Genomic DNA, 22,685 nt, shown 5'->3' on the forward strand with positions numbered 1-22,685 from the left:
CCTTGCTAATTAAGAAGGATTAGGCTAATTACGCTTTAGGTTAATCGACTAGAGCTTAATCTCTAGTGATTTCTACGTGGCGGTCTCCCTAAATGAGAGAGAGTGTGTCAAGGCTCCGAGTCTGTCAAATTATGAAGGAAGGGGTCCTATTTATAGTTTTCTGGCACTCACAAGCTCTCACAGGTTGTAGGGAGTTGCTTGCAGTTCAAGCAGTCCCCAGCAAGTCAAAAAATGCCCCCTGCTGCTAAATGAGTCCCTGGCAGGTCAGTGATGACCTTCCCATTACCTGCCAGCTTTTAAAATGTCAATTGTGCTATAATTTGACCTATTTTTGCTTAATTGGTAAATATCTTGTAAATATCTGGGAGACCCTTAATAAAGTCTATGCTTAAATGATTACTGTAACCCTTCAATTTTTCTTAATAATTTATTTTACATTGAATCTTCCGGAAGGTCTAGCGGGGTCAGTTTTTGTCCGAATTTAAATCTGAAAATTTCTAGCCCGGGGTTTGCTGTGCTTAAGATTCCAAAAATACCAATATTTGCCATGGTCGGACAATTCTACATTGCTTTTTCAATAATCATATTAGTTTGATTAAGCTTTATACAACCTTTAAGGTTTCAGAAACTGGAAACCTTACATTGGTTGTTGAGAGCATTGTAGGGAGAGTTTAAGAAGTGATAGATTCCTCATCTCTAGTTGCAGATCATCGTGGCACATTGTAGGGAGGGTTTAGATTTAAATAACTACTATGAATTTGACTATGTAGACCATTGCACCACACTGTAGAGAGAGAGCAAAGTAATCGATCACTTGTTCAGTGCAACTCATTACAAACTCAATAAGAAATAGAAGAGTTACACTATCGTCATATCCACCATGTTTATGCACACACATGTAATTAAAGGATTACATAGACAGATGTGCACCCCTTTAAGCATGTTTGTGTATGTGTGTGTGTGTGTGTGTGTGTGTGTGTGTGTGTGTTCCAATATGACAAATGTGCTAATTATGCACGTTTTCTTTTTCTTGGTTAATTTATAATCGTTCGTTTTCAAAACACGAAGGCATGAATCAACATGACACCAGGTTGATGTACCCAACGTAGATGAGGTGGTGTATGTGGCTTTAGTTCAGAGTTCAGATAAGAAAATACCTTGACCCTAATTGTGCATACCACTGCGTCACAATGTTAGGGAGCGCTCAAATATATAAAAATCCTCTGTCTTTGACCACCTTGTTGCATGGTAGAGAGGGATTAATGAGTAATACACATGTGTGTGTAGTGAAGTGATTGATCACTTGTCCAAAGCACACTTTCAATTACTAAAGTAATTGATCACTCATCCAAAACAACTCATTATAGAGTCGATGAGAAATAAAAGTTGTGCACATTTTGCATATCCATCATATTCAAATACATGTAAATTTTCTAAAAGGTTTCCATAACCACTTGTGCCACACTTTAAACAAATTTGTGTGCATTTTCAATTATGACAGATGTACACAATTGACAAATGTGTTAGTTGTGTACATCTTCTATTTTTTACTAAGTTTGTAATTAATCTTTTTGGACAAGGTCACACACTTTACTTCAGAGTCAAAATAAGTGTGTATGTTTGTCTTATCCCTGACTATGTAGAACACCATGTTGCATAGCAAGGAGGATTGTGGTTTTAATAAACTCCTTGTCCTTGATTGTGTTGACCTTCGTGTCGCACTCTAGGGAGGGTTGTCGTCACTTCAAGTTTGTCATTCTAAATAACTTGCATCAATTTACATATTTCTATATTTATGTTTGATGTCATCAAATTTTTTTATAGTAGTTATTATGATATTTTCATGCATTAACGTTTAGGTTTGTTTCTCTAATTTTGATTTCATATATTTCCAAAATTCTAGTCATGGTAGAGACAGATTTGTCACATGACCATCGTAAAGTCATAATTGATGCCACTTGTACTCTACCTACCTCATGCTACAAAGGATCATATATGAAGAGCATTTACTCTCTTGCAGCGAACTTCAAGGACTTTATTACTGAGCTTATGAGTCACTAGTTTAGTAAGCTAAAAGTCTCATTTTCTTTGACATAATCTGACCCAATCATGTTGAAAAATGGATTCATGCATGTAGAAATCAAGCAGCTCTTAGCCAATACTTATTTTTAGAATGTGGAATGATGGTCATCTGGAGCAGTGAATACAAACTTGCCACTAGGATGGAAGCAAACCAATTATAAGAGAGTTCCAATACACCTCTAAAATTCACGGCCACTTTTCAAATTTTTGGTCCACCTCTCTCCTTCGCACGAGAGATTTACCTAGTTTTTCAAAATTTTATTTATCTTCAACTAATTTATTTATACTTTATACCTTTTACATTTATGAAAAAACTAAAATTTACGACCGTTGCTATTTAGCCTACCTATTTCCGTCTCATCATAATTTTTAATATTTTTACTATATTGTATTCCACCATGTACATATTATTATTATCCACCTTTCTAGTTGTTTACAATACAATGTTGATGACTAGCTGCATTATAATATTCGCCCTTTCTAGCTACTTATAGTACAATGTTGACTAGTTGCATTATGGTTAAGTCTTTAGATATCAATAAAGGTGACTTATTTTCATGTTGGGAAGGAAATTCAAGGCCCTTGGCGGTGCATTCACACATGGATGAAAACTCTTTAGTATGCATAAGAGAGAACTGTACTCAAAGGGGACCTCCACCACTACAAGAGGTGGTTAAGCTTTGCGACGCTCATTGTGCAACACTCAAAACTTGCATCATCTCTATGAGTGTTGCAGAGGTGTTGCAATAGTCATTGCTATATAGTGATGGCTATAGCGATGCCGATAGAGATACTCATAGCGACGCTCATAGCCTACGATGACTCTATAGGTAAAAATAACTTGAGAATACCAAAACTTAGATCTAGTTTTGGCGCTCTCGGGTAAGCAACGATGAAAACGTAGAAGAGGTAAATTTCCTCAGCTCCCTATCATGTGCGTGCACACACCAACACACACACACACACACACACACACACACACACACACACACACACACACACACACACACACACACACACACACACACACACACACACACACACACACACACACACACATGAACGAGGAGAGGAGGGAGAGCCAGGTATGCTCCCTCCCGCTCCTCTCTCTCATGCTCCCTTCCCTTCTTTTCTTTCTACCTCCCACTTATACACACACATTGTGTGTGTGTGTGTGTGTGTGTGTGTGTGTGTGTGAGAGAGAGAGAGAGAGAGAGAGAGAGAGAGAGAGCGAGAGAGAGAGAGAGAGAGAGAGAATTAGGATTAGGATTGAGGATAAATATAGCTTTTGGATTAGGGTTTAAATCTAGGGTTAGGATTATGGTTTAGGTTTAGGATTTAGTTTTTATATTTAAGCTTAGCTTTAGATTGTGGTTTAAATATAAGGTTAGGATCAAGGTTTCGATTTAGGGTTATGTTTAGGCTTTAAGATTAGATAGAATCTAGTGATAGAAGATAGAGAGTAGAGAGAGAGAGAGAGTATAGAGACAGTAATAATAGATAAATCTCCTATTTCTCTCTTTACCCTATCTCTCTACTCTCTACCCTCTCTCTCTCTATCATATTGTGCTCAACTTAACCATCTTTACCTCTCTATAGAGAAAGGGATAATTAGTTGTAGGTAGAGAGAGGGATGATTAGGTATCTACCTCCCTCCAGAGAGAGATAATTAGGTGTAGGTAGAGAAAGGGATGATTAGGTATCTACCTCCCTCCAGAGAGAGATAATTAGGTGTAGGTAGAGAGAGATGATTAGGTATCTACCTCCCTCTAGAGAGGGATAGATACAGAGAGACCTTAGCTCACCAGTGGCTTTTTTTCATCTCATATGCACACCTTGGGGCAGACTGTGTGAACACGGACCCAAGGGATTTTTTTGGCTTTTGCTAAAGTGGACTTTGAGGTGGACTTTCCTCTTTCATTTAGAGGCCGAGAGTCCAAAAATTGCCACCTCAACATTCACCGTATAGTAGAATCTGGCCGAGCTATGATCAATGTAAATGATTCAAAGAGAGGATGACATAACAAGGTGATGTAGAGAAGATCAGATATACATACAAGAAGGGACATAGTCTCTCTCCCTCTCTTTTCCTCTCTCATAGACACACATCCATCTTCACACATTTTCTTCAGTTGCTGTTGTGAAGTGTTATGGCTACAAGTGGAGCCAATGTTTTGTGTTGTGCACAGCAAGAGCGTGATCTTGCTGCTATAGAGTGCTTTGAAGAAGAGCTTCTTTATTGTTCTCCTTGCTTAGCATCTCTTCATAGCAAGAGAGCTTTCTGCCACCACCATGTAAAGCATTTCAGAATATGCAATGAATGCGAGGATGTAGTTGCTCTAGTGAAATGTGTGCGGTGCTCGAGAAAAGAGTATGTGTTTGAAAATGTGTGCAGTTTATGTATATATATATATATGTTTAGGGTTATGTATGTGACGGCCACTCCAAGGTATATGTATGTCTAGGATTAGGGTTAAAGTTTAGGATTATTTAAAACAGTGGGGACTTTGGAAACGGCTTGTCCTTGAGCCGTTTATGCATGTGATCTTGCAAATAGATTGCATGGTTTGTTAGGTTTAGGTATGTCGTTGTTAACAAGATCACATGTGCAAACAACTCATGGGAAAGTCGTTTCTGGAGTCCGTTGTGTTTTGCATCTCAAAAATAATGTGGACTTCAAAAATGGCTTGTCTGTGAGCCGTTTGCACATGTGAGCTTGCAAATAGCTTGCATGTAGCTTGCTAGATTAGATATGTAGTCGTTTGCAAGCTCAAATGTGCAAACGACTCACGGGAAAGTTTTTTTTGAAGTCCGCTGTGTTTTTGCATCCCAAAAACATTGTAGACTTCAAAAACAGCTTGTTTTGCGAGCTTGCAAAAGACTTGCATGTAGCTTCCATGGGTTTAGGTATGTAGTCATTTGCAAGCTCACTTGTGCAAAGGACTTGTGAGAAAGTCGTTTTTGAAGTCTGCTGCGTGTTTGCATCCCAAAAAAATTACGGACTTTGGAAACGCTTTTTCAGTGATCCGTATGCACATGTGAGCTTGCAAATAGCTTGCATGTAGCTTCCATGGGTTTAGGTATATAGTCGTTTCTAAAGTCTGCTACGTTTTCAACGTCCCGAAGATCGGGCACGGCTAGAGAATTTGAGGTAGTTTGCACTAGCTAGGGCATGGCTAGAGTTGAACAAGAGGCAAAGGTATTTTTCCCACTACATGCATTGTCATGTAGACATGGTTGTGCAAATTTGTCACGCCCACAAATATAGGCATTGACCAATAAAGACGAGATTATAACCTGGTGGTCTTGATCTCCATGCACCTCTAGACTGAGGTGTGCAAGTATTGGGCATGGCTAGAGAATGTGAGGTAGTTTACAATGTGATTTATGGTTTCTTGATTGCTATCAAAGAGAGAGAGAGAGAGAGAGAGAGAGAGAGAGAGAGAGAGAGAGAGAGAGAGAGAGATAAGAGAAGAATAATTTATATTTAATTTAGAATTTAGAGTATTCACAGGCATTATGAGTAGTGATGATGATGCGGGGCCGTCCGATCGAGATGTCTATCTCGCAAAAAGGATCTTAGTAATCGATACAAACATGCTGTGCGACAGACAAGGCACATTTCTTCGCAGCACGTTTGCGAGATTGGAGAGTTCAACACATCTATTTTAGATCAAGTTGTTGTCAATTACAACTCGTCGGACTCTGATGCTGGCAAACAAGCAGCGATCTTACAACCTAATAGACGTGTTCGTAGGCGTTTTACTCAAGAAACATACATGAGGACACAAAATGCAACCTCTTCAAGCTTGAAGGGTGAAAAGCACATCCCCAACCAGGCTATGTTTGAGCCTGAGATTGAAAAAATTATCAAGACGATCATGGATTTGGAAAGGCTAATCTACGATAACATGAAACTTGAGGCCAACATGTCCTTGTATGATGGAGCACGAGTGTCTAGATTAAAGGCGCTCTAGGTTCTTCTCAACATGCATGCAAAGTTTGGATGGAGTGACACTAGCATCACAGAACTTTTCAAGAAACCTCTTGCAATGTGTCGACTTTAATAAAAAAACTATACATTAATAATCATTATACCAAATTATGATAGATATTGTTTTTTTCTCTATGTAGATTGCTAAAGGAGCACATAATGCCAATTAGCCATAGACAACAAACAATGGATTGATATACCTGCCTAAAGCACAATGGATCTTGATAGGACATCAGGAATCCAAAGTGAAAGGGATCATTTGTTCCGTGCATATGCACACATGCGTAATGCACTCATTCCGGACAACATTCACAAAGGAAGGGAATCTTACTGGTTTGAAGCCATATTACTAGCATAAAATGTGTCAGGTATGTTTGAAGTGAAATATAACGTAGTAAGATGTGCATAGTATTACCCATGTGTAGACTTTGATCCCAATGCTAAACTTGCTTTGCAGTTTATTTTTCCGGTGGCCATTGAGGGTTGTTTGTCCCCCATCGTCTACCAAACAATCTACAAATTTGCGAAACTGGTGCAATGGATCTCCCAGAAGGAGATCAATGCAGTTTCTATACTTTGAGTGGATACGAGGAAGATGATCACCGGTGTATTTTTTGGTGGGACTTGAGAGCCTGAGGGATCTTCCTTAGTCTATTCTATGCAAGTATCCATACTTGATCCTCTAGTGACATGGTACCTATTCAACAAGCATGGAAATCTTTCAAGTGTTTTTGAAAAGTTTGACATGCTGACATGCAATTTCATAATATACCCCTATGTTGAAGAGTTATTCTAACTCCTAATGTTTTTTGTATATTGTGGTATTCCTAGATAATTGTTATTTTTCTTGCAGAGGCCATTAGAGTTATTATCTTCAATCTTTTTGAGAGCGATGTTATGACTACACTCATTGTAAGTGTGCTTCACATTTGCCATTAATTTGTTTAGATTTTTTAGTTTCTATATGAATGTTATTCATTTTTCTTCTATTACTCCAATTGCATGAATATCTAGAGTCTTGGGTCATGTGGGTGAGAAAGAAGGCTATTTCCATGGTCTTGGAAAGATCAATAAACCCAAATGATCCAAAATCTCCTATGGCCCCAAAACCAGATGATCTAGACTCTCCTATTCCACCAAACCTAGATGATCCAAAATCTCCTATGATACCAAAGAAAGTTAAAGCCACCAAGGATGCAACTACAAAGAAAATGGAGGACAAGCAAAAAAGTCGTACAAAGAAAACGGAGGACAAGCAAAAAAGCCCTACAAAGAAAAAGAGCAATGCAAAGAAAACCATGCCAAGAGGAACAATCATTCAAAGAAGAGCCCTACAAAGAACAGCCATGCAAAGGATATCCCTCTAAAGAAAATCCCTGCTAAGAGGAAGAGCTCTACCAAGAAGAAGAGCCCTACCAAGAGAAAAGCAAAAGAAAAGGGCCCTCCATGCCAGTCACCGCTCAAATTGAAGGTTCTAAAGCGTTGTTCAACTAAGAACAGTAAGGGAGAAAAGCTTGGCTTATCTTTCAAACTTCCATTCATGTTTGCCAAGAAGGCTACCAAGTCTCCCAATCCAACCCCTCAGGAGCCCAATGCACCATCCCCCAAAGAACCCACTGCCAAGTCCCCCAAGCCAACCCCTGAGGAGCCCAAGTCATGACTCATCACCCCCTAAGAGACCCAATTCACCACCACCTCCTCCTCCGATTTCACCCCCTCCTGAACACAAAATGAAAAGGGTCTTTAAGGATGGAGGATCCTCCCATGCAAAACAAAAAGTGGAGTTTCATGACTGATTACATTACTCCACAAAAGTTATGTACATTTTTGTTCAATTTGTAGACGCCCTTTGGAGGTTCATAATTTTGTACTTAGAAATTTAATACCAACTATTCAATGCTTAATTGTGTATCATGGTGTCATTTAGATTTAATACCACATAAATAATGATCACAACAAGGTAGAAAAGACATGTGTAACTAGAAAATGTAATGGTTACTGTATTTAAATCCACTTTGTCAAGTCCTTGCAAGTGGCTCAAATGAAACCCTTTTGGGGGGAAGATGTGTGATGCACTAGGATGAGTTCTCATCCCTGTGCTCACAACAATGCCATCCACTTTGAATCTATACTCAGGGGATGCTTCATCAAGAAACTCAAGCAATTATATGTCATCCTATAGTCTCCAATTTCTTGCTACTATAAGGCTTCTAGGCTTAGTGATGGATGGACTATGACCTTTAATTCAAATTCTAGATAATTCTCCTTAGATTCTAGAGGAACCCAACTACCTAGCTTGCTTCTCCATCTACTATAGTCATATCCCAAAACTAATGATTGAAGGCATAGTTGGTATGAGATAGACATATAGTTTGGGCTTACTCTACAATTGATATTATTGCCGATAGGGAAAGTTTCTTTGGTACCCCAGCCTTATCCAAGTATAGTGTCGAGTTCAATCATACATAGTCTTTTATTAAGCTACATTTTCCTTGTCCATTGCAAATCCATTTTTGTTAAACACGCCACAAAGATGTATAGGCAAGAACCATTGAACCTTAAATCCTTCTTGAAACTCTTCTAGGATACATAGCTTTAAGGATATCTTCTTTGATTTTGGATTTGAATCTTGATATGGTACATGCATCAGGGGCTTCCCAATCAAATGATCTTATGGTGGGAATGGGAAACTCATGTATTTATCCATGTGTGCCTTCTCTTTTTGGAACCATGTATTTTGAAAAATAGACAAACAAATCCATTGTTTTGTAAAATGAAGGTGTCTTATTGTTGGGTATGCAATCCCGTGTTTAGTGGTGTCTTAGCATGTGGGCACAGCCCCTTATAGCATGCAGTGTAGGTTCAGTGGCAAGTCAAGTGGTGCATGGAAATTTTTGCCTTTATATTTAAGGTTGTTTAGAAACATACAATCAAATAGTGTATTTTGTTGTCTTCTGAGAACGTGTCTCTCCTCTCTCTCTCTCTCTCTCTCTCTCTCTCTCTCTCTCTCTCTCTCTCTCGCGTTTCTCTGCTGCACAAATTCTCCTAGCCATGGACTTCTCTCGCTTACCATCCACCATAGGCTATGTGCTCAACACTTATCAGCATACATAACATCTACAATACCCTTATGAATTGCTTTGAATGTGCCAAATAGGTTCTCACAAGCTACCACCCCACAACTATTGATGGAAAGATAACTAAAATAGACGAAAAAATGAGAGAGAACAATGGGAAAATGTTAAATTCATTGTATCAAATAGATAAGCTTTTGTATTCCTTACAATAATAATGGAGCATGGGATGTTCATCCACGTTTAGTACCATGTCCTTGGCCATCTAGACATGTTGAACTTTAGCTAGCCAGCTACTATCGATCACTTTAGAGGCAAGAGCATAACCTTTCCAATGGTTTTTTCCTTTATCCTGCTTGGTTCTCTTCACCCTGTGCACACCTTTGTATGAAGGAAGCATTGTTACCCAGTCATTCACATGAAAAGACATGGGTTTCCAAAGACCATCCTCTCTAATGTTATGAAAGTCACAAGAAGTTATGCTATGAGAAGAGCAGTGTGTAGAAGACGCCATGGAAGCTCAAAGATCAGAGAGTAAGACTAAAAATATTGTGATGGAAAGAAGCAAAGCTCTCACAAAATGGAGGGAAGGTGAAAAAAGTAGATGTTTGAAAAAAGTAGGTGATTTATCATTAATGACCTTGTTTTTAGAGCCTTCAAAGAGATTTGTATATTTTGGCAATGATTTTGTGAAATATAAAATAGAAACAAGTAGCATTAGTAGTACCAAATTACTAAGAAAAAGATCACATGATAAAGAGGAATCATTCTCACCTCTACTAAAACCTCCACTTTTATGCTTAACATTCTCACCTCTTCTACAATCTCCACTTGTATGCTTAACATTCTACTTTGTCCCTCTCAATGTGTGGCTTGGTATGATTTCATTTAGCAACATGCTTGGTTGATATATAGCTCTTTCATCATGGCTCATGACTTTAAAGATCAGATTGAATCCGGCGAACTAGATAAAGAGCTTGAATATGGTCAAGTGGGAGATGCCAAAGAAATCGTTACACAGATAGTTGAAAATTCATCATTCTTGGTTGATATATAGCTCTTTCATAATGGCTCATGACTTTGAAGTTGATGATCAAATTGAATCTGGTGAAGAAGATAAAGAGCTTGAATATGATCAAGAGGGAGATGCCAAAACAATCATTTTAGAGGTAGATGAAAATTCTTAAATATGTAAATTCAAATAAGACAGACACAAAACTAAGAGGGAGAACCTTTTTTGAAAGTGACATTTCAAAATGAGAATAGGAAGGGAAGAAATTGCAGTCACAAAAGTAACATTTCATCATATGCTTTCAATGAAAATGGCCATTAAAGTACCAAAGTAGAGACCTATAGATTCACTTTTGTGTTTTGTATGCACAAACTCCATATCAACATTCTCTCTCATGGATTTCTTCACAGGGGTGAACCTTGTAGGTATGTAATCATATCACGTGGTCTCAAAAGAAGGGTATATCATAGTTTATATCACTTACCCATTTACACTTATAAGAGAGACATTTTAATCCAATTTTTAACAAATGTTACAAATTTATGAAGAAAGAAGGGTAGTTTTATTCCAATCCATAAATATGTAAAGGGGGGTCTTTTATCACTACTATGTAAATCTTGAATTGTTAATTTACCTCGGCCTTTTACCGCATTTTGTAGAGAGAGAGAGTCCAAAATCAGCTAGGGAGGGAAGAGAGAGGAGGGTGGTGGGGAAGGGGGAGGGGTTTCATTTTAAATATTACCGTGCAACATTTGCCGCTGTTATTGCCACAAAAATTACCGCGTCTATTCTTGAAACTTACTTTAGCGCTTAAACATTCAAATTTTGGCTTAATATTCGAATTTTAATGTTTACCTTTGTTTTGGTGTTTCCCTCCCCCTTAATAAAAATTAAAGAACATTATATGAAATTTTCAAATTAAAAAAAAAGATACAAAAACATGAAACAAAAGTTAGCTATGTGGATACACATGAAACAACAAAGGAGCTGCTCCATCCTAAAGTAATGCATGCGGCTCCATGTAAAGCAAGCATTGTCAGAGATGAGAAGCTAAACATGGACAACATCCTATCAAGGAATGTGCATGATAGAGTGAAGTGTGTCCACGTCTATGAGACGCTAGCACCTATGTTAGTTTCCTCAAGCTTTATTTTACAGCAATGTGCACATGGTCTACACTTTTTTATCAATCAAATACATCACTACCACTTGATTAACATAATTTAGCATGCTTCACAAAATTAGAGATAGAAAGAGGGGGAGAGAGAGATTAAATGGATGACATGACAAAAAATTTTCATAACTTACAGTATACATAATGTTTATGAATCATCTTTAAAAAGATGGCTCCTAAATTAATAAAGAGAGAAATAGAATTGTTGTTTGTGGATGTGTTGGCTTCATCATCTTCAAATTCTTCATCCTCTATCTCATCATCATCATCATCATCATCATCATGGTAATCATCCTCGCTAAGACTTGCGGCTGCCGGACTTGAATCATCGATCTCCCTCTCCTATGTCTCCCCCTCTTCCAAAGTAGGAGGTGGAAGAGGGTTGAAGATGGTTTCCACTTCATTAGTGGAAAAAATGGTTCTCCCCTCAGGTGTTATGGGGATTACAAACCATAGTTTTGGTTAGTGGATTGCTGGGATATAGATGACCTATAGAAGAGAAGCTCAAAGGCGCAACATTGGTATAATTAATGTTACAAGCAAATAAGAATAAAAAAGGTAGTCACTCACTTGCTCTAAATTTCATGACAAAACTAAATTCGCATACCTCCCTGTGTGATGCACACTAGAGTCCACCATGTAGAGGCCATTCTAACACCGTCTAGACACATTTGCAAACCACTTGCACTTGAATATGAAGGTATGAAAGGTTCTAAAAGTATCCTTTAGTATCCTTTCAATAGTTCCACAGTACCTGGCTTCATCACCATATGTGTCAAAGCTGCCCATGATGGTTCGATGCTCGTCAATGTGGCACGTACAAAAATAATGACCCTTTGACCACATAGAGTTAAAGAAAAGGCATTATCTTTTTATCAATTACAAAGGTAAAATCAAGAAAAAACTATATAACATGGTTTAGGTATATAAGTACTCTACCTTTAGTATGCAACCTCGTGCATACTCCCATTCTTTAATGGTGATGCATTCTCTATGCGCTTTTGCTTAAATCATTCTCTCATGAATCCATTCCACACTAATGAGATCTGGGAAACATGAAGGAAGAAAGGCACCCCCAATTACTCAAAAACATGGTTATAAAGTTGTGTTAGGTTATCCGTGTAAATTTGCATCTATACAAACTCTTTATAGCTTTCATCCATCAACAAATACATGGAGGAAGGAGGGCACCCCCAATTACTCAAAAACATGGTTATAAAGTTGTGTTAGGTTATCCGTGTAAATTTGCATCTATACAAACTCTTTATAGCTTTCATCCCTCAACAAATGAACTATAATTGCAAAACAAGCAATCGATACAAAGCAGTGTTAGTTCTTACATCTATCTTTGTAGCTATCGACACACAAGTTTGAGGGCAGACTCTTTTGGAAAGCCATGATTTTGAAACACAAAAACTTCCTCTCATTTTTCCCTTTTCTCAATCCCCCCCGCCCCCCCCCCCCCCCCCCCCCACCCATAAATATGATACCCCCTCCCTTATTTTTAAGCTTGGGAGATAAATTATTGGGGGCCCCTAACTTATAAGCTTATGTATCTTGTAAAAAAAACCCCTCCCCTAAACTTACATGGTGCTATAAGTTTTCCATGGTGAATCCCCCGAGGTAGATTTCTTCTTCAATGAGCAAATAAGGACTACCACAACAATGTTCATTTGAAAATCTGAGAGTTGTTTGGACTTTTTAAATGATAGTTGGGATAGAAAACAGCCACAGGACACAATCTGTATTTTGCAAAAGAAGTCTATAATTTGCAAGTACATTATAAGCTCTCAAAATGCTATAGTTTCATTTTACTATTTTAGATATCATGTTCTTAGTGGACAACTTATTCCACTCGACCAGGATATAGAGTTTTACTCTCAGAACAAATCTTTAGCAATGAAGATCTACTATCAAGAGAGCCTACTTATTGTGATAAGACAATGTTAAGTACAACTATTGAACAGGTCAAGGTAGATCATATATGAAGACCTTCCACTTCTGTCAGAAGTGTATGCATTCAGTCTCAACAATAGAAAGGTAGTTACTAAATGGATAAATTTAATTTGTCTTTAATGCCTTAAGATATAGAAACTAACTCTTTCTTTTTCTCAAATTCCAGACGCAAGAGAAAACAACATTGTGCAAGGAGTCCCTCTCAAATACACTTCACTTGATTGCTTCCATCGGAAGCTAAGTCACATACATTGTGCATGCAATGAGTTGTAATGCCATGCCATCCAAGATGTACACTCCAAAATCATGAATACAAAGACATTTTTGGCCGCTCAAACATTATTTCAAAAATGTACACTTTTCATTGTTTCAAAACTTTACACATTGTATTGTTTCTTTCAAAATGTATACAAAAGGGTGATAATTATTGCTACCTTTACCTGCCTCTACTCTCCTGCCCCCTCCCTCGGTTGCTGCCATTTCTCCCCTATCCTCTCCCCCAATTAATGCTCCTTCTCCCTTGGGGGATTCTGGTCTCGGGTTCCCTTTTGCATCATTCAAATGCATGGACCTCCTCCATGGCTTCCCATGCATCTTGCACCTGCGAAGCTTTCCTTTGTTCTCGCTCTTTTCGCTGATGTGTAACCCAATCCTCTACTTCTATGGTGTCTGCATAATATTGATTGATTTCCTCTTGCGTGTTTCAAATCTCGTTTTGAGACTGCTCGGTCAGCTACATTGATTCTTCAATGCAAGCCCTCTCAAACTCCTCAGCTTGAGCACTTTCCTCTCTTGTTGACCGTCTATGCACCAAAATTATAATATGTTAAATGGCCATTAGAAAAAAAAATTGCACATCATAGGGGATTTAGTTATGTAATTGAAGGTCTTGTAGAAGCATGATAATAAGAAAGTAAGTAAAGAAGTTACTTATTTCAATATAATATTTGCAGCAATACAAGCATTGAAACAACACATGTACTTACATTTAGTATATCCAAAATTTGGCTAACAAGGAGCATAGCATTCATACATGTCCATCGGTCGTAGCTATAATCATCAACCTGCATGGATACGCTGACCGGTCGGTGCTGAGTGGAAATCCCTAGATCATGTTTTAACAACATGTGCTCTACACAACATACAATTTTTTTTGCAACACTACATACATAAGCACTTGCTTCAGTAAGGCATTACAAACAGACACTACAAGCAGACTCATAAAGATGTACCTTACATCTTTACACACCCATGGAACCCCTTGCTTTGCCCAGAATTTTCGTAGTAGACAATCCTCTCTTCAACATCGAATAACAACTGACTCCAATGTTCTCTACACAAAAAACACCAAAACCATCAAGGATGAGGAAAAAGAAGATCCTAAATCCAACATAGTTTTTACTATGCAAGACGAAACTCATGTTTGATTGTATGCAGTGACCAAAAAGTGTGCTAGATTCTAATTTACTATGCTGAACCAACCCATCAACGCCAAAAAGAAACTTTTTTGTACCAAATCATAAACAAGATAAGCGGATCTATTACGTATATTTTGTCATGCATGCCCATGGGCAGATGAGAGATAGCGTACCTAACATGAATAAATGCTAGAAATTAGATTGCTTAGTGGATATAGTGAAAACCAAGCAAATCAGGGCCTTGAAAAATTCATTCAAGTCCCTATTTTCTTGGTTCTGACCCAAACTGCCCTAAGATATGAGTCAGAACCAAGCAAATCGAGAATCAATACCGCAAAAACATGGGTCAATACCGAGAGAATAGGGGTCTTCAAACTTTCCAAGGATCCCTATTCACCCTATTTTGACCCCAATAGCGTGACCTATAATGAAATTGAAATGTACCACATAGCAATGTTGATGACTATATCCATTGCATTAGCATTGGAAAATTTATGCATGCATAGAAAATCTTGTCGATCAAGATTAAAAATGCAGACCTCCTCTGACCTTCTGGGCAGATGTATCTTTGCATGAAGAGGCACTGAATTGGCCAACACTTGCAGTTCCTCTTTGTTTTCTTTGTTGATTTGCTCTACAAGATGCCAAAGTTTTGGCAGAGGCTCTTTCTCTGTGTTGGATGGTCATTGCTCTACATTGGTCGGCCCTTTGAAAGAAGAGGTTTCCCCTTGCTTTTATTAAGTTGTCTCTGGCTCTACCTGTGCGGGCTCCTTCCTGACTTCCTCACGGTCCTCCTTGACTGGCTTGATCTCCTCCCTGACTAGATTAGGCTGCTGGAGTGGAGTTGTACCTAGCTCGAGTACTCCCTCAGGCTTGGGATTTGCATGCCCATCTGTTTGGGCTAAGAAGTGATCATACCTCTCAACACATGATCGGGTGCTTCTATTGCTGTCAACCCTTGAAGGCTCTGTCTCTCATGCACAAGAATAGAGAGGGGGGATGTTAAGAATATCCATTGTTCTACTGTCCTGGATAGGTACTGGTGGAAGCAACCCATCGTAGAGAAAATGTAGCCTCCGAAGGGTGTCAAAATACCGAGGCATAATTGTGACATGACGGCCATGGGTAGCCATGATATCCATCAATTAAGAATTCAACAAGGTAGTCTTCTACAATCTCGTGCAGGCAAAGAAGATCACTTCTAGCCCATCACATGCCCACTCTCCAATTCTTGCATATCTCTCACACTACTTGCTAAAATAGAAGCCGTGGGATGTCCAGTTGCATGTGTCTTTTGATACTTCACAACACCTATAGGAATCATATGTGTCCCCCATATTGGCGTCTTCTTATTTGAGCATGCTAGGACTCACGTGTCTCTCTTCTAGGCTGGTTTCATGAGCCATCTCTACAAACATCATAAATAAAAACTGCAGGACATTCTGTGAGTGAATGTCTCTTTCACAAAAGGGGCTCCAATTGATGATGGTTAGTACCAAGCAAAGAAGAGCACCAAACAGAGTTCTTCCACCCCCATTCTCTTGGTATTGACCTCACAATTTAGAAATGCACAAATATATAATAGCATACCTTGCACTGTGTGTAGAGATCTAAGGCAAAAGAGGATGCAAAAAGAGGCATGCGAGCATAGTTAGGATTTTTAATGCTTTCCATGCATTCATTGGTGAGAAACTTGTACCAAGGAAGACCGCACAAGGAGCTTGCAAATAATGAAATATTTTTTTATGATATATCATATTTGGAACCTAGAATATCATCTAGCTAGGGTCGTGTAACTCCTTTGCCACTTCCATGTTCAAAAGGGGCTCCAATTGATGATGGTCAATACCAAGCAAAGAAGAGCACCAAACACAGTTCTTCCGCCACTATTCTCTTGGTAATGACCTCACAAATTAGAACTACACAAATATATAATAACATACCTTTGCACTATGTGTAGAGATTTGTGCCAACAAAGCGAGGCAGAAGAGGATGCAGAAAGAGGCATGGGAGCGCTAGAGAGGCTGAAGAGGATGCTGAAAGAGGGTTGGGAGCACAATTGTTGCAAATGGGAGTCTAATACTTGTCCTTTTATTGTTTTGTCCCTACGTAAACGCTCAACTGAGGCAAGGGTAGAGTTAAATGCTAGGCAGGATGGGAGCACTAGAGAGGCAGAAGAGGATGCGAAAAGAGGGTTGAGAGCACAAGTGATGTAGAAGGAAGTGTCTTACTTGTCCTTTTACTGTTTTCTCACTACATGTACACTAAGTAGAGGTGGGGTATAAAAGGCTAGGGAGGGGTAGGCTGATGCTCAAAGGCTGTCATAACTACCTCAGACTTAGGAGAATGTGGCTCTTTAATGAGCATCATTTATAATTTGATAGTGATTGGTCAACCATACTACATGAGAATCTTAGTCTCTTTATTGAGTTTACACTGATTTTCCTTGTGATCACAACCCACGCGCCTTTTTTGAGTTACCATTTGGCATCAGAAATCGATCACCATTGCAATCACCATCTCCATCTCCAAATAGGAGAAACAGATCACCCTTGCCTTTGCCTTTTTTGTGATTTGTCTCTCATCCACCTCTAGCGATTTTGCACTTAGCGACCTCTAAAGCTTTGAGTTTGTTACTACCATGTCACCATTGCCCTTGCTTTTGCCTTTTCACGATCTTCCTCTCAGTCACCTCTTGCAATCCTTGCTCTCAGTGACCTCCAAGGCTTTGAGACTGTTACCTGCCACATCACCATCCACCTCGGTGCCATTGAATATTGCAGAGATAGGTTCTGTGTGTGTGTGTGTGTGTGTGTGTGTGTGTGTGTGTGATCTTTCTCCTTTGCATGTGTGTTTCACCTTTATGCGCACCGAAGCCACTGCGTCAAGGGATTAGGGTACATGGGGAACAACACTTCAAGGGAGAGTAGTTGTTAGGGTTAGATTAGAAGGCTCGTAGCATGGTAATGTTGTGGTCACATGATGCCAAAATTGGCATAGTTACAAATCATACCAATTAGTTGAGATTCTCTGGGCATAGTGTAAGGTTCAAGGCATAGTTGGAATAATAACTCATTGTGTAACCATGCAAGGCTATGGTTGTTCATTTAATGCTATGTTTGGGCATAGTGAGTGAGTGGGACTAGATATCTCTTATTGAGGGGGACTAGATATCTCTTATGATGAAATTTAATGCTCTGCGTGACCCTCTATGCCACATGGACATGGGTATAACATGAATTCTATTGACGTTATCACTTGGGTCAGTCTGACCCTCTATGCCAAATGGACATGGGTATAGCATGAATTCTATTGACGTTATCACTTGGGTTAGAACCAAGCAAATAGGAGCCTTGGGGGATTCTTCAGTCCCTTATTCGCTTGATTCTGACTCTCATCACGTGAATGACCTCAACACACGAGCCAAAACCAAGCAAATAGAGACCTTGAGGGATTCTTGGGGCTCACTGTTTGCTTGGTGTTGGCCCATGTGTTAAAAGGACATGGATACAACATGAATTGTATTGAAATTATCACATGGGTCAGAAGCAAGCAAATAAGGGCCTTGGGGAAGTCTTCAGGCCCCTATTTTCTTGGTTCTGACTCTCATCATGTGACCTGTTATGACCTTAACACACGGGTTTTCTCTAGGCTCACTATTTGCTTGGTTCTCACACAAAATATTGTTCAATATATAATAGTAGTTTTGGCTTGCTATTTCTTTCAGACATGGTGAACATAGTCCTAGAGATGGACAATGTAGGAGAAGAAACATGTGAAGAAAAATTGTACACGTTCTTATACAACTCCCATGCTCCTCACCGTGCACCAGAACGATCTAGAATGTTTAATGCATTGTTTTTTCTAGAGGATCATTAAATGCTCAATTGAGTACCTAGAAACGCATTCGCAACAATATGAAGCAGTCATTTGTGACGATTCCCTGACAATTGCTGGCATGCAATATGTGCCCCAACCAATATTGACCTTCACAAGAGTGTGGCAAGGAGATTGAATTGCTATCTAGAAAATTGTCCCTCCAATGCATTGCTTGTCCAAGATAGATGTCTTAGGCACTCTAAAAAGTGTTGCTTAGTGGAATTCAACCACAGGTTTGTCTGCTACTTGTACTTGATGAAGGATGGTGAGTTAGTAACTTCCCAGTCATGGTAATTTCCTATTGGCCCCGGGAGGAAAAGGTAGAGAATGTGGAGGTATAGTTTGACCCAGAAGAAGAGCAGGTTGAGGTATTAAAGAAAACAATTGATGCAGGCTTAACTCTTGCTTCTCTTGTGAATGCAGCATTAGGAAGCAAGCAAGAAAGCCCAAATGAGGAAGGGTATTTTCCTTTGAATTGCGCTCCCGCTCCCAGCTTTGCTATGGTGGGAAATATTAACTACATTTTGCTCACAAATATTATGCATGAGTTGAATATACGGAAGGACTATTGCCAATCTGCAATTGCAGTTTTTTGTGAGGTAGACATAGGATTTTTGGAGGATGATGGAGTGGACCAACATCTCCTTGTTGACACAACTATCCACGACACATAGTTCACCTTAAGGGGACAACTAATCAAAATAACATTCAACAAAGCAAAGTCCTGGAGAAGCTGAATTACCAATAAATGAGTAGTTCCAATCAACCACAAGAGAACTTGGCTTGGAAAGCATGGTATCCATGTGGCACCTATAGCCCAGATAGAAAATAGTCAGTCTATTCACTTGTGGGGAAGGTCCATGCTAGAAATGGATGAGATGGTTTTGGAGATGGCCCAATGATGAAATATTGAGATCAATTTTCTTGTTGATAGGTGCTTGTGTATGACGATAGTTTCCTTAGAAGAGTAGGAGGCTCCAGGCAAGGGCTTCTCACTAGAGTACAAGGCAAGGATGCGGCATTGTATCACTATAGCGGGCATTTCAACCACAAAAAGGTTTGTACAAATCAATTCAAGTACTTGAGTCTATTGTACGCATCTCAATTATGACCCTTGAGCATTTTAATATGTTTTGTACATCATAATATACTACAAGGAATACTCTAAGGACAATGAAAAGTTTCCTTTATTTTCAATGAAAGTTATTACAAGATTGTGTGGTGGGTATCCCCTGCCATTGAATACAGAAAGGCTAATTGTGATAGAGAAATAGTTTGCTCTACACGTCTTTGGCATTGGGTATGGGTTCCAAGCACTCAGAGCCCCCTATTTCATGTCCTACACAACTAAGACTTTGGTGGTGGCAAGAGTTGAAGACCCATAGAGCTTAGATCCATAAAACAAAAGGCTATTTTTTAGGTAAATAACACTCTTGATGCCATGTGGATGCTGCCATCGAGAGAGGAAAGAGTTTGTCTAGGGGGCTTGCACGTCAAACAGGTACACAATGAGGAAGAAGGAGGTGCAACGAAAAGGATAAAAACAACGGGCTCATGCTCATCTCTCCGGTCTAGACTCTTGATTGTCACCACCTTGCATAGTGCTCCCCCACATTTGAGTTTAGCCCTTTGCTTGTTTTCTTTGTGGATGTATTGTAAATATGGGCATGGTCCTTCTGACTTGGTCTATGACTAATTTTTCAATAAGTTCATTGGAGTAACTCTGATAGGATATTGTCTCTATCCTTGCCTCCCATGTGTTTGATATGAAGTTCTTGCCATGTAGTGAGTCTTTTCCATGCCTTGTGTGGACCATATTGACAATGATCCGTATGTCTTGGCAAAATATGGACCATGGTTGAACATTATGTGATCCATTGGAATAAAACAAAATGGTGAGTAGACTAGAGTTCAAAATGTTGTTTGCATATGGAGCATGCTAGCTCACCATGTAAGGAATGATATGTTTTCCACCCCACCCTTCCAGGTATGCCTTCTTTGAATCTAGCAAGGCTACTTGAAATGATGTGAACTTACTTTTGTCCCAAGAATACTGCTCAACGTAATGGAAAATTTTATCAAGTGATTTCCACACATTTGCCTTTTGATTTTGGATTGCCCCCCCATCAGAATTGTCTTTAACCACTCTGTGTAATTGTTTCCATTGTTGTGAACAGGTTTCTCCTCTCCTCTCTATTAGAGTCTTTGAGGCTAAACCCAAGAAACATTCTAGCCTTCGAGCCGCCTATCGATGCTTTCCTAGGTACCTTGTAACAACTTTGAGACATCTTAGGATCCTCTTCAATTTTGACATTTCCTCCATGCAAACCAATGTCTTAGAGCACTCCCTCTAATGCTTTGATGACTCTTTGTGACTCACTCTCTAGCTTTAAGGTCCATGAAAAATATATGTACAAATGAACCACCTTTTCAGTTATTTTGCAAAGTTCATGAAGTGGACATGAACTTTACTCAGAGGAATATCAAGCATTGACCTAAAAGATTTATCTTGAAGATGTGTGTTGGGAGCTCTACTCCATTACACACTCTCAAGATATTGTGCATCAGCCATGCAGTATAAGCATAGATTTGTCACAGTTGCATTGTGCATTATGTTGTACATGCACTTAAGAGTCTTTAAGTCACCTGCCTTCCATTTGTGAGATGCCACTCTCATCGAGTATTGTTTGCACTTCCATTGGTTCTAGTTGGTTCTCCTTCATGAAGGAGGTAAGGAGCCTCCCTTTCAATTTATGAAATTTTTTAATGAGTTATCATTTCTTCAACGGCTTGTTTTGGAACTAGACGGTTGTAATGTACTCCGACATTTGAACCTACTTTGTTCGAGTTTGGATGTAGAAAAGACTTGCAAAGATAGCACTATGCGTCATGATAAATAATAAGAAAGTGTAACACATATATAGGATACAAAAGCGAGACAAAAGCAAAAGAAAACTTTGAGTTACCTTAAAGCTTGTATTCATTTTTCAGACTTGTGATCTTCTTCTCAAGGCTTTGGATCATCTCTCTATTTGTGATAAAATCTTATGAGCACATGTTTCGTTAAGTTTCTTGACTCTTTCCAAATGGCAAGCAAACATTCTCGAGCAAAGATAAAATCGAGCGACTTTCTCACAAACATTGAGCTTTGTTAATAGTAGCCATCAAGCATCTTTGTTTTGTTGTTTGATGAGAAATGGGAAGGAAGAGCATACATAGAGAGCACACACAGTGAGGAGAGAGACTTCTTGAAGGGTGAGAAAGAGGAAGATATGAACAATCATAATTTGCATAGGCACATGAAATCATTTCCTATAAAGCCAAAATAAAGTAATATTGGATAGCACAACAATTTCAATTTCCATTAGCACATATTGACATCTCCTCTCATTGTTGCTTTAACATTAGCTAGTAGATAACTTTCATGAAGTGGAAAATTGTAAAAAGGAATATACCAGCTAATCTAGACATATCAAGCAAGAAAGAATTTAACAAACAACATTCAAATAAAACATTAGATGTCCATGTAGCATACTCTCTCTAAGCTCGTGTTCATTACATGTGCATATCTTCTCCATCTCTCTCCTGCCGTTCACAACATGCCTCTTTGGAGCACATGGCACCACTGTCCATTTATCTCTCTCTCTCTCTCTCTCTCTCTCTCTCTCTCTCTCTCTCTCACACACACACACACACACACACACACACACACACACACACACACACACACACACACACACACACACACACACACACACACACACACACACACACACACACACACACACACACACACACACACACACACACACAGAGTCGACATGGTAGGGACCTCCAAAAAACCCCCAAAAAATCCCCAAAAACATTTTTAAAAAAATCATGAAACAGACCAATGTGGACAAGAGATTTTTTTTTAAGTTTTTGGTAGCATGTGTATGATTCTAAAAATTAAAAAGGGAAAGAATCAAAAGTAGATGCATTATTTTTAGGTGGGCACTCTTGCTTCTCTCTCTCTCTCTCTCTCTCTCTCTCTCTCTCTCTCTCTCTCTCTCTCTCTCTCTCTCTCTCTCTCTCTTTCCATGTGGTTCCAAAGCAC

The sequence above is a fragment of the Adiantum capillus-veneris genome, chromosome 8, assembly GCF_014529385.1.
Source record: "Adiantum capillus-veneris isolate H3 chromosome 8, ASM1452938v2, whole genome shotgun sequence".
NCBI classification, from domain to species: domain Eukaryota; kingdom Viridiplantae; phylum Streptophyta; class Polypodiopsida; order Polypodiales; family Pteridaceae; genus Adiantum; species Adiantum capillus-veneris.